The 23,104-nt window shown below is 47.4% G+C and overlaps 1 long non-coding RNA gene across 1 annotated transcript; it reads right to left on the reverse strand.

Moving 5' to 3' along the window:
• Positions 1-19,942: 19,942 nt before the first annotated feature.
• On the reverse strand, positions 19,943-21,330 carry LOC123446366. Its single transcript, XR_006631334.1, has 2 exons — positions 21,006-21,330; positions 19,943-20,217 (listed from the first exon to the last, which is right to left on the reverse strand). It is a non-coding gene; the product is annotated as an uncharacterized LOC123446366 (long non-coding RNA).
• Positions 21,331-23,104: the final 1,774 nt, after the last annotated feature.

Below are 23,104 nucleotides of genomic sequence, written 5' to 3' on the forward strand. Positions count from 1 at the left end.
GAAACTTACCCCGGTGTCATGACACAACTCTTATACGACATGGTCTTTTTTTGCCCAATTTGGGACAAGTTTTGGGACAAACCTCTTACAAATTGGAGCTTCCCACGAGAAGCCCCATGGTTTCGATATGGAACATGTCACCTTTGTCGTCGAGCCAACATTGAGTTTTTAGTCATGCACTTAATGTGAAGAACTAAAATTTGGACTACAACAAGCACGTGATCTAGGGCACAAAGATGGATTAAAAACTATTTTGTGGTCCCCTGCTTAGATTCCATGCACTAAAGGTCAATGAATTACAAACATCTTGGCGTTGTGACTAGGCCGCACACATTGAGATTATTGGTTTTGAAATCCTTGACAAACCAACCCTCATCTGAAATTCATGAAACTTACCTAGCATCATGCCACGACACATTTATAGCGTGCTATTTCTTTTAAGAATTTGGGACAAATATTTGGACATGCATCTTACAAGCCAAAGCTTATGCAAGAAGCCTCGTGATTTTGATAGGGAACATGTCACCTTTTGTAGTAAAATTACATTCAATGCGTCCCTCAGTGCACTAATTCGGTCCTTTTTATACATTAATTGAGTTATCTAGGGATTTAATATGCGTAATTCAAATTTTGAACTAGAATCACATGCTCTAGTGCACAAAAAATTTGTTGGAAAATCATATTAGTGTCCCTCGGTGCTTGCTTAGGTCCCATCAACGAATGTGAATGAATTAGAAACATTTTGTCATGTAGCTCATGGAACCGCAATCATTGATAATCCTGATATTTGAATTCCCGTAAATACAAAACTGACAATGTAAAGGTTCACACAATAAGAGACAATGTACACAATTTGTATTAAATGTTATTATCACGAATGGTTGCATTACATGAATCATGTGTGTTCTGACAACAATTAATTTGGTAACACGCGTCCAACTTTTTTTACTTGATATGGGGGTGTCGTGTGAGCAATTGTTTGATGATAGGATGCATGTGAGCCTTCTGTCGCACAGGTTCCATGGGATGTGTGAGAGCTGTCCGCCGCGCAGGCTTGACGGGACGTGTGAGAGGTGTCTGCAGCGCATGCTTGATGGGACGTATGAGAGCAGTCTACTGTGTAGGCTCATAGGGAAGCGATACTTTAACCTCCAGTCCCTGCTCGCCTCGCTCCCAACTTCTGAATAAATGGGGTATGTCCTGCTGTTTATCATGCGGTTAATGCACATGGATGGAGGGACTAGTATGCTTTTGATCCCATTTCCCCACTCAACATAATCATTGTTTTGTCTAGGCCTCGCTGAGAACTTGACTTTTCGTCGGTTTTTGACTCGTATACATGAACCTACGAACCAAATAATATAGCAACAAATTTGCACCAGCAAAGGATAATTATTCTCTTATATATTTAGGATAATAAAAAATGCCACATGCGGAAACTCCCCTAAATAGACAGGGGCCAAAGAAGAAGGAAGACACAAACAACAATCTGGGCCGTTTCTATCTAATTCTTGATGGATTGTTGGGCGCGGAGTTCCTCAATATCCTTATTCATCGCCTCCACGACCTCCATCTCCTCTCGCCTCTCCTCCACCATCTTTCGCATTGCAGCCAAGTCGCATGATTTTTGCCCGAGAGCGTTGATGCTCTTCGTCACGTATGCATGAAGTTCCTTGACAATGCTAGAAATTCTTTCACGAGCCCCTCGTGCTCGTTGTGGAGCTTCGCCAAGTCTTGCAAAAGTTCCTCGGCGAGTTCATTCAACCTCCTCTATGTGGCACTTCTCTTCTCGAGCAGTTTCTTCCACGCGGCGATCTGATCCTTATGCTTGTCGTGCTCCTTGCAGAGCTTCGTCTTCTCGCCCATAAGTTTCACCATGAGGTCGGTCACCTTGTGAACCGAGGCCACGCTCTTCTCCAACACCTTCACCAAGGCATCGATCACTGCCTCCTTCTTATCAAGCTCAGTGCGTGTGTCATCGCTGGCTGAGGAATCCAACATTGCCAGCTCGTCTAGTTCGCCTCCGAGGTGAATGCACTTTTGATTGTGAGAGTTGTCGCCTCTCCGTGAAAGACCGTCCGAGGCGTCCGTGGCATCGTCGGACATCTCTGATGTGGCAAACACGACTTGGCTAGAGTTCTCTCGCACTTCCCCAGCATGGCAACGGGACCTCTATGTTGCTTCCGCGGCCTTGGTCTTCCTTCCTTGGTTATATCTCGACCCATAACCCCCCTCCTATCAGCCATGGCACATGGAAGGAGTGAGTAATAAGAAAGGTCTATTTTTGTGATGGGGAGAGGAATGTGTGGTAATTTTCGAGTAGGTGTTTTTATAGCCTATTAGTAAACACCTGGTAAGTGGGAACGCCTTTAGGTTTGGTATGTTTGAACTGATTTGCGATAAATTAAAGCGTGATAACTTGGAATGTGACATGAAACAAGCTAAAATTTATTGATGGTTTTGGTTCCCAAGCCCAAAACGCTTTATGGTTTTTTCAAACCAGGTGGGATGGCGTACATGGGCCCGTGTTCTCGGATGTGTTTACTTGTCTGCCCACTATCACACACAATCCACCCATCCTAAGTGCTCGATGGATGGACCGGAGGGCATCCCACGGGTGGAAGACGATAGTTGACAAGAAGTGGCGCCCTTCCAAGTGATCCACGGTGTACTGGTGCTAAGCATGCCACATATAAGTAAAAAAATTGACATGGCACAACAATAAGGAGGAGGTAACATGATTTGGGCACCAACATAGCATGGATTTGCGTTTAATTAACTTAACTAAATATGTCCTACCAAAAGGTCGATATGTATCATTTCATACGGTTATAATAAGACATGCTAAAATAGGAAGCACTGGCAGCCTTCCTACGACGGTATGCTCGAAATCAATGGTCAGCAGACAAGAGCACCCTTGTGGCTGTTCCGACGTTCACTCCGAGTGTCCGGACCCACGGCCACGGTACCCTGTCTCCGCCTGAGCAGCTCCTGGTGCTTCTAGTAGGATCTTGGGGCTGCTGGGCATCCTCGGCCTCATCCAGTAGACCTTAACATAGCTTAATCGCGCGCATGACAAGCCCATGGAACCGCTACACCTCTCTGTCTTCGCACTCATAGTGAATTTCATGCACAACCATGCCCCCACAAGATATCAAAGTGACATTGTTCTACTTTGCTGGGGACATCATCTCCGCCAACGAGGCGCTCTAGCCTGGCCACATAATAGTCCGGATCGATGATGACACGATCGCCGGTGAACTTGACAAAGCTGCCCATATACCCGCTCATCAATGAATTGCACATGCATTTTTCCCATTCTTGGCGGGGTATCGGACAGTTGAAGGGTACTGGAGACGACGACTCTTCGGATGGGTCATCGATCATGCCAACAAACAACTCCCGATATTTTCAGCGGTGGATGGCAAGCATCTCTTCATACTTCCCCTACAATCAGACCACTACGCGCTGAAGGAAAGGCACGACGAGATCAGTGCCGATGGGCCACGATGCCATTGGCTCCTTCTCCTCGTCAAAGATGTAATACAAGAAGGGGCGGGGTCATTGTCGGCCTCTAGGTTTGGTTGCATGTCAAGGCACCTACATCGGCCTTCGAGCTTTGATTGCCTCAGTACAGGCCGACGTTGACCTCCGGGCTTTGGTTGTGTGTCAAGGGGCCGTCGTCGACCTCCGAGCTTTGGTTGTGTGGAATGCTTTGAATATATAATGGAAGATATAGGTGTGGACTAGGGCTTCACACAATGTCGCTGGGTTGCCGCAAGTGTCATATAGAGCTAGCCACTCGGTGGTGGCAGGAAACCAACGGAGGACAAGGCAGGAAACGTTGGAGTGGATTGCACGACACGTGTATAATGCCATCAATTTCTACACCGGGGTATCTGTGTAGGTACCAGCTAGTGCACACCATCACTACTTGTACATGGACAGGTTTCGGGGCTTCTCCTAGTTAATTATGCAAGTAAATAGTTTATTGAGGTAGTCGGTTATGTAATTGCATGTTTAATTAGGTTATGCATCTTTGTATTGTTTTTCCCAAATATTCAAAGCTTGTGTACCATTGCATCGATTATGCGTCTTGTATTTGTAAGAATTTATCTTGTTCTTCTGTATAGAGAGCAAATTACATCGTGAACGATTAAACTAATAAACACGATGATGATGATTTGAACAATCACACACAAGTGTTCACCGGCAAGTGTTTGCCCACACCACACATAGATTATTAGCAAAAATCATGTGTCTCTTATCTGTGTTCACACACAGTTCAGATAACTAACCTGTTTGCCCGGTATTACACACATGTTGTTATGCGGAATCATTTCTGTTATTTTGGCTAATCACCCACAATTCATTTTAGTGACCTATATGTTGTATATCACACACGGCTTGATCTGAACAACTGTTTGTGTTATTTTGACACGTTGCAAACAGTTCAACCGAGCAACATGGTTGCCGTATATCGCACACATCTTGATCTATGTGATTGTTTGTGTTATTTTATGTCATCACAAACAGTTTCTCCGGGTGAATTGTATGTCGTTCATCCCAGATACTTTTATTATGTTAACTGTTTGTGTTACTTTAAGTCTTCGCAAATATTTATCGAGACGGACTGTATGTCGTACATCGCACACACTTGTATTATGTTAACCGTTTGCATTTCATCCCATCACTAACAGTTTGTGCGGGTCAACTGTCGGCCGTAGATCGCACGCGCAACTATTTTCTCTATCATATTTCATGGACCCGCCATCGCACACAGTTTACGTTATTGAAGACACAGCTTGAATTATACCATTTGTGATTCATGCATCACACATAGTTCCGTCGAAGGGTCTCTAATTGATGTGTCGTCTTTGGACCATCCTACTATAGTGTTTGAAGCCCTTGTGATTGCAGTCTTGCATTTTTAAATTCTTCAACTAGTCTCTCAAATACTTCTCCTAAGAGAAAATATCCATTTTCTTGTTGTCGAATTTGAAGTCTGAGAAAGAGCTTGAGTTCACCCATCATAGCGTTTTGAGACTCCTGGGACTTCATTCGCCCGAATTCCATGCTCCGAGCATTATTAGTAGAACAAAAGATAATATCATCAACAAACCTTTGACAAACAAAAGATCACCATCAATAGCATGAGTGAAAAGTATCTACTCGACAAAGGATTCATGCCTGGATCAATAGCATGAGTTATTGGATCCAGGCATGAATCCTTTGTCGAGTAGATACTTTTCAAGGTATCGTACCAGGCTCGAGTAGCTTGTTTCAGACCATAGAGAGCCTTTTTCAACCTAAAAACTTTGTTGGGAAATTGAAGATATTCAAATCTAGGTGGCTTCCTAACATAGACTATATCCTCAGTTACACCATTTAGGATAGCACTTTTCACATACATTTAATAAAGGAAGATATCATTGAAATTTGCATAAGTGAGAAGAATGTGGATTGCCTCATGGCAAGAAACAGTAGCACATGTTTCACCAAAATCAATATGTTCGACCTGTGTGTAGCCTTGAGAGACAAGACGTGCTTCTCTTCTCACAACAATGCCATTCTCATCTTTCTTGCTTCTGAAGATTCACATGGTGCCGATAATATTATGCTTCTTATGATCCGGTCGATCGACCAATTCCCACACATCATTGAGTTCGAATTGCACTAGTTCCTCTTGCATGGCATTCATCCAATCGGGCTCATTAATGGCTTCCTCATACTAAGTAGGTTTTGTCAACGAGACGAAAGAGAAACTACCACAATAGTTAGCCAAAACAATGGCAAAACAAATTGTTGATCTGTAACTTGGATTCTCGAGGTCGTCGAGAAGTAATGAGGGTTTAACTCGATTTTCCGGTCAAGGATGAGAAATTCCACCAGGATGATCATTTTCAATTTCTTCGGCATCAACATCTGGATTTACATTTATTGTGACATTTTCATCAGGACTGCCATTTGGTTCGGCATTTGGATTTCCAAATGCATTTGATGTGTCATTTTATTCGACAGTTGCTTCATGAGTTCTTCTGCGAGTGGCACGCACATCATCAGCAAAGGATTCAAGAGCATTTCCTTCAACAAGTCTAACGTCGCCACTTTCCATTTGTCTAATAGCATACAAAATAGGGGTTTCATCAATCACATTTGGCAAGTGATCCTTTTTTAGAGTCGTTAGATCCATCGAACCACACATTTATCAATTTCATAACTTTTCTGTGGTGAGAGCTATAGACATGATAAGTATGCGAGTTCAAGCCAGAACTAACAAGAAAATCTTCATGTGATATAGGTGCAAACTTATAACTATGAATCCTATCATGAATGTAGCATGGTGCACGGGAAACACGGAAATATGAAACATTTGATTTCTTGCCAGTGATAAGCCCATATGAAGTTTTGTTGTGGAACTTGTGTAGATAAACACAACTGATAACGTGGAAAGAAGTCTTAATAGCATCAGCCTAGAAGCGAATGGGAGTTTTGTACCCACTAAGGATAGTTCTCGCCATTTCAATGAGGGTTCTATTTTTTCGCTCAATAACCCCATTTTTCTAAGGGTGTATGCAACAGAGAACTCATGTGTAATACCATTTTCATCGAGGAAATCTTTGATATTGGTATTTTTAACTGAGTACCATTGTCACTTCTGACATGCTTGATTCGAACATCATATTCATTCTAGGACTTCTTGGCGAATCTTTTGAATATGTCTTGGGTGCAAGTTTTGTCTTCGATAAAGAATACCCAACTGTAATCAGAGAAATCATCAATTATAACTAAACCATACTGACTGCCATCGGAACTTGCACAATTTTTTGGCCTGAATAAGTCCATATAAATGAATTCTAGAGGTGTGGTTGCGGTCCTAATTTCCAGGAATGATGCTTCTTGGCCAATTTCCTAGCCTCACATGCACCACAGAAATGAGCCTTGTCAAATTTCACATCAGGAATACCACGAAGATGATTTTCTTCACCAAGGTTTGCAAAGTCCTCTGACCTACATGACCAAGCCTTTGATGCCACGCCCATCCTTTTGTTGCTTTTGGAAGCAAACACGATTGGACTGAGAGACCTTTAAACAAATCCACAATATACAAATAACTATTTCTATTTCCTTTGAATATGAAGGAATTGTAAGAGGCCATAAAGACAATGCACTTGGATATGGAGAACAATACTAGCATGCCTAGATCAGAAATCTTGCCACTAATGTAAGACTGAATCCAAGGGACTAAACAACTAAAACATCATCAATGGTCTTGTCCTAGATATGGCCACTTTACCTAACCCGGTTACCTTTACTTTGTTGTTGTCGCTGAAAGTAATGCATTTCTGTTAAGAAGTTAAGTTGGGGTCGATAAACAATGACTTGTCCCTGGTCATGTGACTAGTGCATCCACTATCCATAGTCCATTCAGTACACCCGAGGACATAGTCCTACAGAAGAACTAGGCATTCTTACCCACCCACATCTTGGCAAGTGGCTCCGAAGCATTTGTACGAGCAGGATAGGATTCCTCTCGATAGCCATAAGGGTTATTTCTCGAAGGAGAGGGAGCATAATCAAAATAGTAGGCATTAAAATTCTTTTTGGATGAGTGAGCAAAATGGTTATATGAATTATGCATATAGTCATCTTGTCGCCCTTTCTTAAGGACATAATGAGCATTTTATTCCTGCATTGTTATAAGACAAGTAATAGGTAATGCCTTGATAGTTTCCGTTGCTACCCAGATGGTTCGTTTTGGGAAACCATTTCTGTTGTTAGGTCTGACAAGCGAGAAAAAGCTTAACCACGCATACTTGTAGTTATCCACAGAGTCATCATGAGCATAATCAGAAATGTGGGATTCAAATCCGAGAGTAATGATCGGTCAGGCACTTTGCTCTTAGTAGCAACCCATGTAGTGTGAGGATATTGATGAGGTGTCCTATAGGTACCATTTTCATTCAGTTCCTTTCGAAACCAACTCCTTATTTTCTGAGATTTTTGTGAAGAATGGATTTATTCAACACATGACAAATGGTTTGACGCACCTTGAGACTTTTGACATTCTAGTATGAATGAGGTCCTTCAACCTAGCATTCTCATCAAGAACTAATACGGTTTCCTTGGTTGTCAATTGAGAAAGTCTCTTTGTCAACCTTTGAGCATTCGGCATTAGATTCATTGTTAATACGTTCAAGACATTTTAAACAAGGCGGAACAAATACTTCAAGTTTCTCCTTGAGTTGTTGGGCGAGAGGAGAATTTTCTTTGATCAAATCTTCATGAGCCTCTTTTAGTGACTCGAGTTCTAATTTCCTTTTCAGGTAATTATAACTCAATTTTTCATGGTGAGCTGATAGAGAAAATTGACGACTCGTCAAATCTACAATTCGACACTAGACAACAGAATGCTCCTCTATCAGCGATTAGTTTTTGTCCATCTCCTCAACCGACAACCCTTCATATTTCCTTAGAGTTTTCTCATTTTTAGAGAGAGTTTACTTTCTTCTTGGCAATGTGGAGAACTTTAGCATGGTCATCTTCATCAGAAGAAAATTGATCACTCGTGTAAACCTTGTGATGTTTGGAGGATATCTTTTATTTGATGCTTTCTACGGAGTCGAGATCCTCAAGGCTGAGCTAAAGAAAGTGAGGCAAGAGGTTGCCGAACAGAAGTCGGCAGCCAAACAAGCAGTCGTTGAACTAACATCGATAAAGGTCACCACTGATAAGCACGAGGCCAGGGTGGCCGAGGTGCAGCTGGAGCTCAAGGATGCCATCACTAAATGTGAGGCCCTTGAGCAAAAGAATAATGATCAAGCCTTCCAGCTGACATCGTTGACCTTGGCGGTCCAGGAAGTGCGGGTGGAGGCACAAGGCTACCAGAAGGAGCGCCGCGAACCCAAGCGTATTGTAGATGGTAAACAATACTTACTTCAATGCGTCTTCAACGATAACAGGTTTGCATTGCTCAAACGAGTGTGTCGTTCCTCACGTGCTTTTGTGGATATTCTGAGGAGTGTGGGGGATGCGGCGAGGCATTTCGCTTCATGGGAGAGGGATGCCGAGCTGAGGCTGTTCTAGGCGTAATTTCAAGCCCCGAAGCACCCTCTCAGCCTCACATATCAGATGAAATAGCTGATGGAGTTACATCGGATGGCGGAGCCAACCATGAAGGACCTTTGCATTAGGCTATGAACTACGAAGCCGCTCTCGAGAAGCTACTTCGGCTATGTGTAGAGGTTGTGTGACATCGTTCCCCAGATTGACTTCCCGAAGTGTTTTATATGCATCGAGGGAACTCGGAAGGCCTTTGCAAGGACCATGGTGCACTGCCGAAGATCAAGTCGATCAAGATGGCCACCGGACCCCCGCCTCCTGGGAAGGAGCATAGGCACCCTGAGCATGGGGTCCTTAGTTCCCCTGACTTAGGCATGGGCAGCCCCGGCCCCGAGGCGACAACTCCTTGCCGGGCTCACTTCGAGCCTCAAGGAAAACCAAGACCAAAGTTGAGGCAGGGCGGCAATAGTCGCACCGGCCTATGCACACCTCTGCTCATGGCACCCGGCAAGATCCCAACCCACCAAACAGCCCCTCCACCTCATGAGGGGCTGATTATCTACATGAGCCGAGGTGTCGAGCTGGCAGGCGGGCAGGCAGAGCTGCCAAGGGCATTTGGCCATGGCAGCGGGTGCGTGCTAGCCATGATGACACCTGACGCGCGGCGGGGCAGCAGGATAAAGAGGCAGCTGGGCGGACAACATAGAGAGAGGCAGTCCTTGCCGGGAGACGCCGTCCACGCGCCACCTCATCGTGCATTTAATGTGTCTGTCCCGGACGGTGAGAGTTAGGTATTTCCCACTACCTACTTTGGCAAGCAGTCCCATAACTGCAGTACGGAGTGTACACTCAGTACGAAGACCATTTTGGCCACTCTGGTAACCCCTTATCCTATAAAAATAGGTCCATGGCCACGAGAACAAAGGGAGACACCGCGTTTGATCACACGTATAGTAGATCCCTCGAGCATACTTGCAGGGACACTCCACTCTTGTACCCTTCCTACCTAATCAACAACCAACCACAACAGGACGTAGGGTTTTATGCTCCCGAGCGGCCTGAACCTATCTAAACCCCCTTCGCGTGCGACCTTGTCTACTGATGTCGTGCGTACACTGAGACCCCCCTACGGAATCGTAAAAGGGTCCTCCTAGGTCCCATAGATCGTCGCTGGTCTGTTCCCTCGACATCTTTGATCTGCCAGGTAGGGGGAGTTCTTCTATGCGCGTATCCTCACCGGCATTTCCGTGTGCCTTCCTCGGCGCCCATAGCGTCCAAGAGGACCAGGGGTGGCATGGCAACGGCCCCATCGACATCCAGACTGCCAATGTCGGCCACAACGAGCGACGAAGGTGAGGGTGGTCACCACACACATCACGCTGGCGAATGGAGCCATAATACTGCGCGGAGCTCCATGAGCCATGGCCCGGACCCCGCCGTCATGCTAGCACAAGCCACTCCGACGGTGGCTAGGGGCGACGCCAGGGCCACAGCGACAACTGGGACAGCGGTGACCGGACTTCCTCCATGCCCCTCATTAGACAACTGCAAGGCACGCCCGCGGGATGACGACCCAGTGTGTCGCGTGATTAAGACCCATGCGCAAGGAACATAGGACCACGCTCAGCGACCTCCCCCTGGTGAGGACCGCCAGCAGACGACGACGTGAGAGAGTGATCCTTCTCGCACTACCAGGAGTACGAACGCTACCCGCGCCTCGGCCTACCCGGTCCCTAAGACCATGGGAGAAGCTCTAGCGTAGGCTCAGCTACTACTGAACTTTCTGCATGAGCCAGATTTGATGAGGATTGAAGGGCGACCATATGCGGCCTATTGTGCTTCGCCAACAAATACAAGCCAGATGCGGCGGGTTCCTCACGTGCATGGTGTGCGGCCCCTGCAGGACCCAGCACCGGGCCCGACGCTAGCGGGGTGCCCACGATGCAGTCACCCCATGACAACAGCAAGCCACCTGTCAAACAACGTACAAGACGAAGTGTCTCAAGCCCAACGGACCCATGGCTCAAACAAGATCAATGTCAAGTCTTGAAGGACCGGCGTAAGGAGGATGCACGTACCACAATCGAGAGGCGGCATGAGACATGCCACTAGTCTGATGGCCGTGCGGATCCAGTCGTCGATGAGCCCACACGAGGGGCGCCCGGTAGCCCACCTTACGAGGTAGGATGCCCGGTGTTCACCCATGAGTTGCAGCATGTTCGCTGGCCTTCTAGCAGGGCCTTCAAGCCAGAATGGTCGGACAAGTACGACGACAACATCAGTCCATCATAATTTCTAGGCATCTACACCCACACGGTGCAGGCTGCCGGGGGAGAGGATGAGAAGGTTCTCGCCAACTACTTTACGTTGGCACTCAAACCCAATGTGAGGAGTTGGCTGATGAACTTGCCGGAGGGGTCCATCTCCTCCTGGGTGGACGTGTGCAACCAGTTCATTTGGACCTACCATGGGGTCCACAAGCTCCTAGGACAGCCGAGTGATCTGCACGTTTTGCCCCAGTGGGACGGAGAAACCCTTCATAAAACATCCGCAGATTTAGCCGCGTGCAGCACAACATCCCACACATCCACCCCGTTGCGGTGATTGATGTGTTCCACACGAACGTGCGCAATCGCCGCATACGTGAAGAGATGAGCATTAACAAGGTGCGGGATGTCATTGAGCTTTACACTCTGGCTGACAAGTGCACGCGGGCTAAAGAGGGAAGAAGGCTCCCGGAGAAGGACGCTGGCACGGAAGTTGACTCTAACGACAATGAGGGCACGCATGCCTCCTCGAACAAGGGTCGCAAGCGCAACAAGAAGCGCGAAGGGAAAGCGGTGATGGCTCTTGAGAGCTCCAGCAAGCCTAACACCGACAAGAAGGCAAGCCTGACGAGCACGGCAAGGATGTTGCCACGTGCTCCAAAGAGTACGAGGCCACGGCAGGCAAGAAGACAGGCAAGCCATACTGCAAGATCCTCCTCACCAAGGGTCACGACATCAATGAGTGCTGCCAAGTAGAATGGCTTGCCGAAAAGCGGAAGCAAGAGTACGAAAGGCGTGACAAGGAGAATGGCCAAGACGGTGTTCGTGGGTCCGACAAGAAGAACAGTGATGGTTGAGGTGGCCGTCACGGCAAGGATAACCAGCAGAAAGAGAAGCCGCTAGGGGCCGAGACAACCAGTCTGGTAGTGATGATGATGAGGATGGAGAGCAATCCGGCAGGCACGAGTTCCAGAAGGATATAGATGCTATGTGTGTTTAAGGAGGCGCATATTTGCACTCCTCCCACATGCAACTTAAGCAAAGGGTCTGCGAAGTCAACGCGACAGAGCCAACAGCAGTAGAAGGAAATCTCTTAGGTGGTCCAACACTCCCATCATTTTTGGCACCGAGGACCACCGTGATCGCATCACCGCGCTCGGGTGCGTTCCGCTGTTGGTCTCACCAATGGTGCGCAACCTTAGGGTCACGAAGATGTTGGTCAACAGTGAGGCCGTCCGGAACTTGATGTCGCCTGATGTAACCCAGAGGCTGCAAATCCCCGATCCAGAGAGCGAGTGGACCGGGGGGGGGTATTTCAGCCGAATGGCAAGATAACCCTTCCGGTCACATTCAGTAGAGAGCTCAACTTTAGGACAAAGAAGGTCACCTTACCACGAAATCCAGGGCTGAACCGCATTGCCTAAGTTCATGACGGCGTGTCACCGTGCCTACAACACGCTCAAGATGAGAAGGCCGATGAGCATCATCGCCATCCATGCACACAAGAAAGACACATTCCTTTGCATCGACAAGATCTACCGAGAGGTAGTCACATCATCCACCGACAAGGCACCTGCTCGTGCCAAAAGCAGGCCCAAGACCTTCGGCAAGCCTCGTGACGAATCTGGGAAGCGCATTGTTGAGCAAAGCACGCCCGTCGATGACTCACCTGAGACTTCTACCACCGAGGGAAAGAGGTATAAGGCCGCTGACGCCTTCCTAGATGGTGCAGGTCATTAGGCCTGGCACAGGCCGCCTGACAACCAGGGATGGCACATAGATTTCAGACTCGCACAAAAACGAGTGCCCAGTCAAGCATCAAACAAGAAGGGCGCGGGTGTCAGACCTTCCGGCAACCCCCTTCGTACGAAGTCTCCACCCAAGGCGTGCAATCCTTACTAGAAAGGAACGCGATGGGGGTGCACCCCATATGTAAAGCTAAGTATCCCACAACTTTTCGTTAAAAGTGCACGCTTAATCCTATGTGTGTTGCACGGATGTCGTAGTTATTTTCTGTTATCATCCCGAGCACCCTCCTTTTTTCCTTCCTTCCATCCGTCTCCCTTAAAGGGAGACAGGGAAACCCGTGTACAGATCTTACCCGGGAGGAGAATCGTAGTGACATGTACGGTTGTGGAATGATCGCTTCCCAAAACAAAATGATAAAAACTATTTTTGAAACTTTTTGGCGATCTTCCCTTGAAGCAAAATCGTTGTTTGTATATAAAGACCTGCACGCGAGAGACCCTTGCTGAACTGTCCCTGCGTTCGTTGGATGTTTTGAGACCGCTCAATGTCTTGAATAGCCGCGCCAGGGACCACATGGTGGACTCACCGGCAATGGCATCCCCAAGAGCTACTGGGGATCCGTCCCAAAAATATGACCATGGACAAGATGTGCGCACCGATGAGCATTTCTAGCAAGGCGTACGTCGGTGCACTAGAGACTAGGGTCTCCTGTGCCCCACACTTGCGCACATGCACCAGCAGCACACTTGGCGGCAGTACACTGAGAGAACCGACGGGAAGTTAAACCCCAGGCTCGCCAGGACTACACCCCACCAAAGGTATGAATAGCCAGCCCAGGCTACGAGGCCCCGGCAAGCCCTCCTTGCCGGGAAGACTCACAAGGCCCGGGCAAGCCCTCCTTGCCGGGAGGACTTGCAAGGCCCCAACAAGTCCTCCTTGCCGGGAAGATGTCCAAGGCCCCGGAAAGCCCTCTTTGCCGAAAGGACGAGCTAGGCTGCAGGCAAGGACGCCAGGCCGGCGGGCTCCCTTCGCCCGCCAGGTGTCCCTCCTGCCACAGTGTCGCCGACCGCCACCGCTCGAGCGCATCCCTCATGCGCCAGCACCAAGCCCGGTTGTCAACACAGCCGGGCACGTGTCGAAGCCAGCTTGATGCAGGTCAGGGCCAGACAATGCATTTACTGCCCTTGACACCACAGTAGGAAGATAAGCAGTGAACCCTGTTCACTATACAACCCATGAGCACACTGTTGGTGACCCCTTTGCCTATAAAAGGAGGCCCAAAGCTCATTTCTAGGGGTTGGACTTTTTGGGGTTAGACTCTTTAATCACCAGCTAAATTACTGTAGCAAATAACCCTACAACAAGCACCCAATACAAACAAAACAGGAGTAGGGTTTTACACGCCCAGCGGCCCGAACCTCGGTAAAACGACCTTGCCGGTGTTGATAGCTAGTTCCGCTCTTGGTGCCACCTCTCTCCCTCCGTCGAACGATCAAGGGACTCTCGTAGATTCCCATAGGTGTCGTTTTCCCGACAGCGTAGGGATCAAACAAGCATACAAATCTAAGATTGCGCCAAAAGGAAAGAGGCACACATGCTGATAAAATGAAGTACATTTCGAACGAAAATAAGTTCGTGACCTTGACCCCGGGCAACGCCCCTTTACATAAATGTTGCAGGAACATGAACTTAGTAATTTATGGTCATAGAGCCAGTTTTGGAAGAGATAGGGGCAACGAGCGCGTCGAGCTCGCTGGTGTCAAATCCTTTCAGCAGCTTGGACATGGTTTTGGACAAGTCGATGCCAGGGTTGTGGTAGGCAACTTTCGCCAGAACTTTGCGGAGAGCTCCGCGGCACAGCTCGCGACAACCCTTCAGAAAGTCGTCTGCCCGCTCCACCTCGTACTTTGCAATGGCACCTACGAGCTTCCCGAAGAAGAGGGACAACCTCGCGTTCACCGCCTCTAGGCCGTCGCTGGGGAAGACAATCTCCTGTAGGCCATCTTCGTCCGTTGGGTGGAGAGTTTCTCGACAAGGTCGACAAGCTGCATCGTCCACAAGAGAATGTTCCCCTCGAACATGCATCGGAGGCGACCAAGGCCCTCTCCGTCTTGTGCTCCTCAAGAAGGTTGCACTCTCTAGCTTGGGCTCTCTTGAGGCTCCCCTCCTGGGCGGTCACCCTTGCGAGAAAATCGAAGCTGGTGGCCGTGGAGGCCTCCACGTCCTTGATCATGCCCACTAGCACGGCCTGCGAGTCCGCCAAGGCTTGGCCGTCCTTCTAGGCGCTCTCTTCCAGCTCTGAGAACATTCGTCCAGATGAAGCAAGGTCCTGCACCAGCCGGTGCACCTTGTCCTCTAGCCAAGCCTTGGCGAGCCGAGCGGCGTCAACATCGTTTGCGGCCACCTCGAGCGAGTGCGGCCTTGTGCTCTAGGTCCAGGGCCTGGACCTTCTTGCCCAACTCAACTCCGAGCTTGTCGGTGAGATATTTCTCTCGGGTCACGAGCTCTTCTTCCCGACGGTTCAAGCAGATCTCCTCGTCAATCTCCTGTCAGTTCTTATCGCCATCGACCCACCGAATACGAGGTCAGCCTCGACCAAGTTGAGCACGACTAGCTCCTCGCTGAGCTCCTTGCAGGTCACGGTGAACCACAATTGCTTTCGGTGTGGAGCGCTCGGAATCTCTCTTCAGCGGCAGCAAGGAGGTCTTCTCGGTGTTCCACCTTCTCCAAGAGGTTGGCAGAGTGCACCTGTAGCTGCCGGAAGTCCTTTCCCATGGACACCAAGAAGGAATGCTCCTTGTTCTCGTCGCTCCAGCCGAATGGGTCAACGGTCACTGATAGAGGCGAAGTTGTCCCTGTCTTTCGATGAGATCGTGGATATCGTTTAGATGGAGTAGACTTTGACGATCCGACTACGAACGTGTGAGGACGTCGCGCCTTAGCAATCGCTAAACCAACTCCGAGAGGTTATTGATCACGCCGGAGCACGATCAACCTGACCACGAGGGTCTGTTTCCTGCACGCAAACGAAGAACAAGCAAGAAACCAAGATTGCAATCAGGATATTGCGAATATAAGAGAAAAGCTTTATTGATGAAGGTGGGGTTCTGTGACGTCTTTGTCTGGTCGTAGAACACAAACGAAGAACGCGAAGTTGCAGCTATGGCGAACTTGAAATCTAAACAAAACCCAAGTCTAAACGGTGCCCTAAGGGCTGTATATATGAGGGAAAAGAGAGGCAATTTCGTAACCCTTGGGGAAGGGTTCCGAAAACAGCCCTAGTCTCGGTTTCCCCACACATACGGACTCTAAAAAAAGCCTATATTATGGTATTTCGAAATTACATGGACCTGGCCCAAAAATAAGGTGGCGCAACACCTATAATAGCCTATGGACGAAATTAATAAAGTGGGGTCTTGAATATTTCGTCCAAAGTCTTCATGCTCTCCTTATGGTGGCTTTAAAGTGCGGAAATCACCAAGGGAAGCTCCATTGTTCTCTCCCGCGCGTGCCCCTTGTTTGCCATGCTTCATCCCGCTCCAACGGATATCCTTCTTGTCCATGCTAGGTCCTTCATTCATGAGAACAACAAAAGTATCTAACTTAGGCAGCATCATATGTTCATGAACATTAGAAGTATTCCCAATAAACGAAAGTACCTGGTAATTCAATTGGCGTGCACGAGCTCTAGTAACTGGTCCAGTATGTATAGCAGCTGGTGCTGTGGGTGTAGCAATGGTATTGATGTCCTCATCAGTCACCTCCCTTCGGGAGTGGAGATTGCCTCATCTATGGTCGCCCCTTAGAGAACTCCTTGAAGACGGCGTCACCGGGGAAGCTCACGAACTCCAAGTCATCCACCCAAATGTACTGGCTCAAGGGTGGCTTCGTCGTCGATGATGAGCTAGCAGCGCTCACGTGGGTGGCACGGAGAAGAAAGGACATGTTCACCCCTGGCACCCCGGCAATAGGGACGCCTCTGACGCCGGCCGCCATGTCCTGGGCCATCCCCTTGAGGACCTGCTTGCCGGTGTCCCTGGGACACGACGTGCGTGCTCCTCCTCCGTTGTGATGGGGCTAGCCTCCTCGGTCGCCTCCTTGGCAATATCCTCGACATCAATGTCGGTGCCGAGGTCCTCTAGAGCCACCGGATCTTAAGGCAAAGACAAGAACAACTTGACCGAGAAGAAGTTCAAGAAGACAAAAACGAAGAACGAAACAAAGGCGCACGGATGAAAGCATGCATTTGTAGCGGTAGGAGACCTTACCAATGGACTCCCGCTGGGAAGGCGCCTCGCTTCCTTCGGCAACGAACTCCGTAGACACCTCCTCGTCGAGGGTCCTCCTCGCCAGCGCGTCATCAGCCAAAGCGGTCTCTACGGCACGGTCCGCCACGGGAGGACTCCCCTCAGGGGTCGATCCCTCGCGCGCAACCTCCAGGTATTCCGCCCCTCCCTGTGCGGGGGTGGAGGTTGAGGCTCCGATCGTATCGCTCTTGCTGTCCATTGTGCACTCGAAGGAGTTTCTCGCACGGGGCTGGGCGTGGAGTCGAGGTCTATGATCTCCATCTCACGCATGGCGGCCCGCTCAGGCGTGGTGCTTGCCGCGCCTCCGACACCGGACGACCGACCCGCCATCTCGCCATCCTCTATGCAAAGGTCTCCTCGACCCTACAACCACAACATGACACACGGGTCAAGAGGGAGCAAACAAGAATCATGAGCAAGACCACACGGGGTCGGCACTTACTCGTCATCTTCCTCCCCCGAGCTGAAGGCGGAAAGGTCCCACCTATCCCCTTGTTGCGGGGTGGAGGCTAGGGGCAGGGAAGGCACCATTAGGTCAGGTTCATCATGCTCCGACATGGTCAATAACCTATCGGAGTTAGTTTGGTGATTTCTAAGGTGTGACATCCTCACGCGTTCGTAGTCGGATCGTCAGATTCTATTTCACCAAAAATGATAGCCACCATCTCATTAAAAGACAGGGACAACTCATCCTCTATCAATTGGTATCACATATCCACGTTGCTCGGTGATATTTGACTAGTTTTACGGAGTTTAGATCGAACTGTTCTTGATACCTATAGTCCACGGAAAAGGCCACAAAACATTAGGGTTAGATCATCCTTTCTGAAGCAATCTGAGCCTTTTGCAATTTTATGTTCGGTGTTTTGCTTTGTTGAACTTGTGGTTGCATCGTCAGGTTAAGTTGCTGGTCTTAGGGTCTAGTCCTATAGAGTTTCGAGTTCTATTCACAAGTTATCATGCCGCCACCACACCATCTTCGACTTTGCTTCCACCCACCACCATCATCATTGCTGCCATATACCATCACCCACCACCATCATCATCATTGCCATATATCACCATGCCATATCTGCCTCTAATCCAAATTCTTCACTTATTAGGTTTGATTTCAAGATCTTTCTGTTTTCAGTTGTGTGTTTCCTTACCCAAGTAGGTTTCAGTAAAATAAATCAGAGTGTGCTCTTCCTTTAATTACATGTAGTATCGTGATTTTGTTGGTGTTCTTGGCTCGCGTCTCTTGTATGGTCTAGCCTAGGACCAGCACGGTACCATAGTTAAGCGTCTTTCAATTGTGCATCTCTGAATTGATTATTTCTGACCCATTGTGCTACTATATTATAAGCCTTCCTAGCTCCAATACGTCTAACTCGTGTGTTTGACAACATATGGCAGTCTCTTTATCCAAGCTTTGAGAGTTTCGACTACAACTGTTGCCGATCACCGCGTGCTGCTAGGTAAGAACTAGTAAGAAGTTGATATTTGCTTGACGGATTTGTGACATACCAACACAACTACCACCACTTCCTAGTAGGCTGTAGTTTTATATTCTTGCGTGTTCCTATTGTTACTAACCATGTTAGGATCACAAGCTAACGAGATCAACTGGGAGGGCATGACCAACAATTATCTCAATGATAAATTTCAGCAAATGATGATTGACCAGGTACAAGACTTCGTGACCATCCTTTGAGAGGCCATGGACAAGCTAGATGGCTTTGAGAAGACGGTTGATACCAAGCTTGATGCTAAATTTAGTGAGGTGCTTGCACGTCTACCACCACCCGCTGAAGCTAACATCCCTCTCCAACGACAACAACAACAACAACATCAGGAAGGCCCGAATTTCGTGGGACGAGTGCAATGTGTGCCTCTCGACCAACGCTATAATTTTGGTGTCATTACTACTGTTGCAGCTTCTGTGGCTATTGCTGCTACTGTTGTTGAGAATGCGGATTACGATGGTGACTACAATGATGAGTGAGAGGTTGCTCCAAATCAGCACCAGGAACAACCACCACCACCACAACACTACTAGGAAAAGGCCTGCTAGTGGCGCACCTGTTTTGGCTACTAATGGCGCACTATAGGTGCGCCACTAGCATCACGCCATTAGAATTTTTTACTAATGGCGCACCACAGGTGCGCCATTAGTATCTGGTATACTAATGGCGCACCACACAGTGCGCCATTAGTATAGCTCATGGTGCGCCATTAGTATGCCTCCCAGGTGCGCCATTAGTATGCCTCCCAGGTGTGCCATTAGTATGTCTCCCAGGTGCGCCATTAGTATGCCTCCCATGTGCGCCATTAGTATGCCTCCGAGGTGCGCCATTAGTATGCCTCCGAGGTGCGCCATTAGTATGCCTCCCAAGTGCGTCATTAGTATGCCTCCCAGGTGTGCCATTAGTATAGCTCATGGTGCGCCACAGGTTATACTACCAGCTCTAAAAATATTCAATTATTATCCTCACACCCACAAGAAGGTTCACGATAAACACATATTACACCACAATGAAAATATGTTTATAAACATGCACATACATTGAACACAAGTTGACAAACAAATTAACCTAGAGGAAGCATAGTTTTGACCATCTTAACAATCATCTAGAACACACAAGTCACAAAAAGATAAGGACTATTGGTTACTATGAGAGACATCAGATGGTTCAGAACACACAAGTTTGTATCTACATGCACAAAGTGCAAGCTCCAAAACACTCGAAACACCAAATGGTCTACAATACAATAAGGACCATGATTACAGGTTGGTTGGTCCATAAACGCTAGAGAGTCATCATGTCCATGTGCATCAATAGGTTGAGTACCTGAAAACATTTTGCACAAATTTGTCAAGAAAGTGGAACCAGATCAAGTTGTTAAAATCTTATGTGCGTATTGAAAATATTCAATCAAAAGATTATCATGATATCATAGTTAACAATATATCCTTGTGTTTTAAAGACATGTTTACAAACTGCGAGTCAAGGTCTCTGTTGTTTCCACATATATAAATCTTACACTAGACTGAACTGACAAGGTTGCCCATCGTGGAACACCCCTAGGCCTTGAATCACTTATGCTAGTTAAGAGATGAGCGGCTGACTACAAAATGATTCTTCAACTACAACATCCTCATAGCCATCCACTGCTCCAACGTCAATTGGAGTCGCTTCTAGTGTACTCGGTACATTAACAACCACATTTCCATCATCCTTCACTGTAGCTATTCGATTTAACATTTTGAGCGGTGTGAAGTTAAATTTGCAGAAGATTAGAAGAGAGAAAAATCCAGCACCAGACACAAATTAGTAAATCTGGCCATGTTTCAAGCTTCCATGCAATGCACTGCAGTATGTCAAAACTTACAAATTTGTATATACTATGTTGTTCCAACCCACTAAAGAACTTGCAATTTCATCAGCTCCAACTTCTATAGAGATGTAATTACATATAAAAACTATCTCCCAAACATATTAATGACAATGTTCATACAGAAGCTAACATAATTAACAATTCAATACCTCCTACATTTACATAACCAGCACATGGACCGCGTCAAGAAGAAGCTACATTTCATCATACCAAGGAAGATAAGAGGGCCAGGTATACACACCTTTTTCCTTATGGAAATCTTATCATCCAATAATTGTTTAGCAGGATCATCAGTTGGGTTACTTTGTTTGCGCCTCTCAGTTTTTGACCTTTCCAGATTTGATGGACCCGTAGTTTCAGTAGTTATCTCAGTATCCTTGATCACCCCCGGCATAGTGCTTGACCTATGGAGGTTTCCGTTATCTGCAAGTAAGGATGACTTGAATGTTGAATTAAAAGGAAATGATAACATTTATACTTTCCAAGTCACATTATCACAAGATAAATAGAAGAAACTGGGCATAAATTGTACGAGCAGAAAATAACTGAACAATTTTCTTATCACATCCTCTTACTGTGCTTCGGCGTGCTACACTTTTTTTTACAGTCATGGGATAAGTTGAGCACAACCATAGAAAAAGTTCAGAAACATTCGGTTTGGGTAAAAGTACCAACTAGCATTATCTAACGATGCGAACAAGCAATTTCCTTAGAATAGCCAGCACTAGTACATGGAGAAACTTGCAATCTAAAAAATTGTGTAGCAAAGAGATGGGACAAGAATAGACGGGGCCAAAGGAGAAATGACAAATGGTTCAGGCATAATCTTCCTGTAGGCCTGGTCCTCACCGTTCTGAAGATCAGCTTGAGATACTTCAGACACCCGGTGCTTCAGGCATAATCTCTACAAAAATGAAATGTGCAGTAAGCAGAGAATATTTGGAGGGTCCATTGTAGCCTTTCCCCAAAAGGATATCAAATGCTGCAGTTTCTAGTAAACAGAGACAGAGAGACACAGACTCAGAACAGACAAGCAGAGTCAGATTGGTACTAGTGAATTTTTGGAAATCTGATGAGGCGAGGAACGCATGAGGATAGACTCGAGGACGCCGGCGACGGTGGGCTTGGCGGCATTGCCCTCGACCGAGAGCAGGAAGTGTGCGACGCCGACGACCTTGTGGTAGTAGAGCTACGACAGGATCTGGTCCAGGCTCCTCTGTAGCTCAGCAGGCTCAGCCTGCTGTAGTCCTCTTGCCCTAAAAGAAACAGATGCAACCCAAACCTTCAGGTTTAGAACTTGCGGCTCTGAGCACTTGTGTCAACCTGCACATATCACACCACAAGAGCAACACATTCAGAACTAATCCTTGCAAGATAGTCCCAGAAAATGGACTCCAAGAGGAAAACAATTTTGCTTACCCCTGTTTCTTCCTAGACCTCTCTGATGGCTCCCGTGCATATTTCTTCTGACTGCAAAAGGAACAACAATTGCTTCAGTACCAGCGACACGCATCACGTACTACGGTACGGTTGCATCGCCCATGACCTTCGGTGCGTCCTTACCTCCTAAATGAACCCCGTGGGAAGTTTCCACACACCGTCCAACACCCAGTCGCGGTACTTCTCTTGCACCACTAGGACCTGTCGGGGTGTTCAGGGAAATGCCATTAGACACACAAAATTCTTCAGCAATTATCCCTTCAGGCCGAAACCTTTACTAGCACTTTGCGCACAAGAGCTACCTCCATTTGATCATTGATCATGAAGCCCCCGACGCCGACCTGATGAGAAGCGTTCGCTGGGAGCAGAGACGGCTTGTCAGGGATCTAGTATGTCAGTATCAAGTAGGCCTCCTCCGCGTGATGGTACTTGAATCCTTCCCGCACAAATATTTTAGGGACATATCATCAATTCAATGAACTACATATATCTTGTCACCAGGTTCAGACAAACTGATTTCAATGGCTAGTGTAGTATTCGTACCTTTAATGCTACGGGAACAAACTTAGAACGATCCACTGGCAACTTCAGCCACAGCCTTTCTTTCCCTGCAACAAGAATCACAGCACATGTAAATAATTGAAACCAGTGACAGTGAACAGAAAACAACAAACAGTGTTAGCAAAGTACCTATATTAACACGGTGAGTACTGAATGCAGTACAATGTAAACACCAGAGCAGTAGTAGCATTTTGATGGACGAAGCCCAACATCAAACTTAAGCACCTATAATAATGTATCCGCTTCGACAACATGGTGACACCTGAATGTAAGAACTCGCCATCCAATGAGCGGCCCCGACGCCATGCGCCCGATCGACACCAAATTGGGCAGATTCAG

This window comes from Hordeum vulgare, chromosome 4H (assembly GCF_904849725.1).
Source record: "Hordeum vulgare subsp. vulgare chromosome 4H, MorexV3_pseudomolecules_assembly, whole genome shotgun sequence".
Lineage (NCBI taxonomy): Eukaryota > Viridiplantae > Streptophyta > Magnoliopsida > Poales > Poaceae > Hordeum > Hordeum vulgare.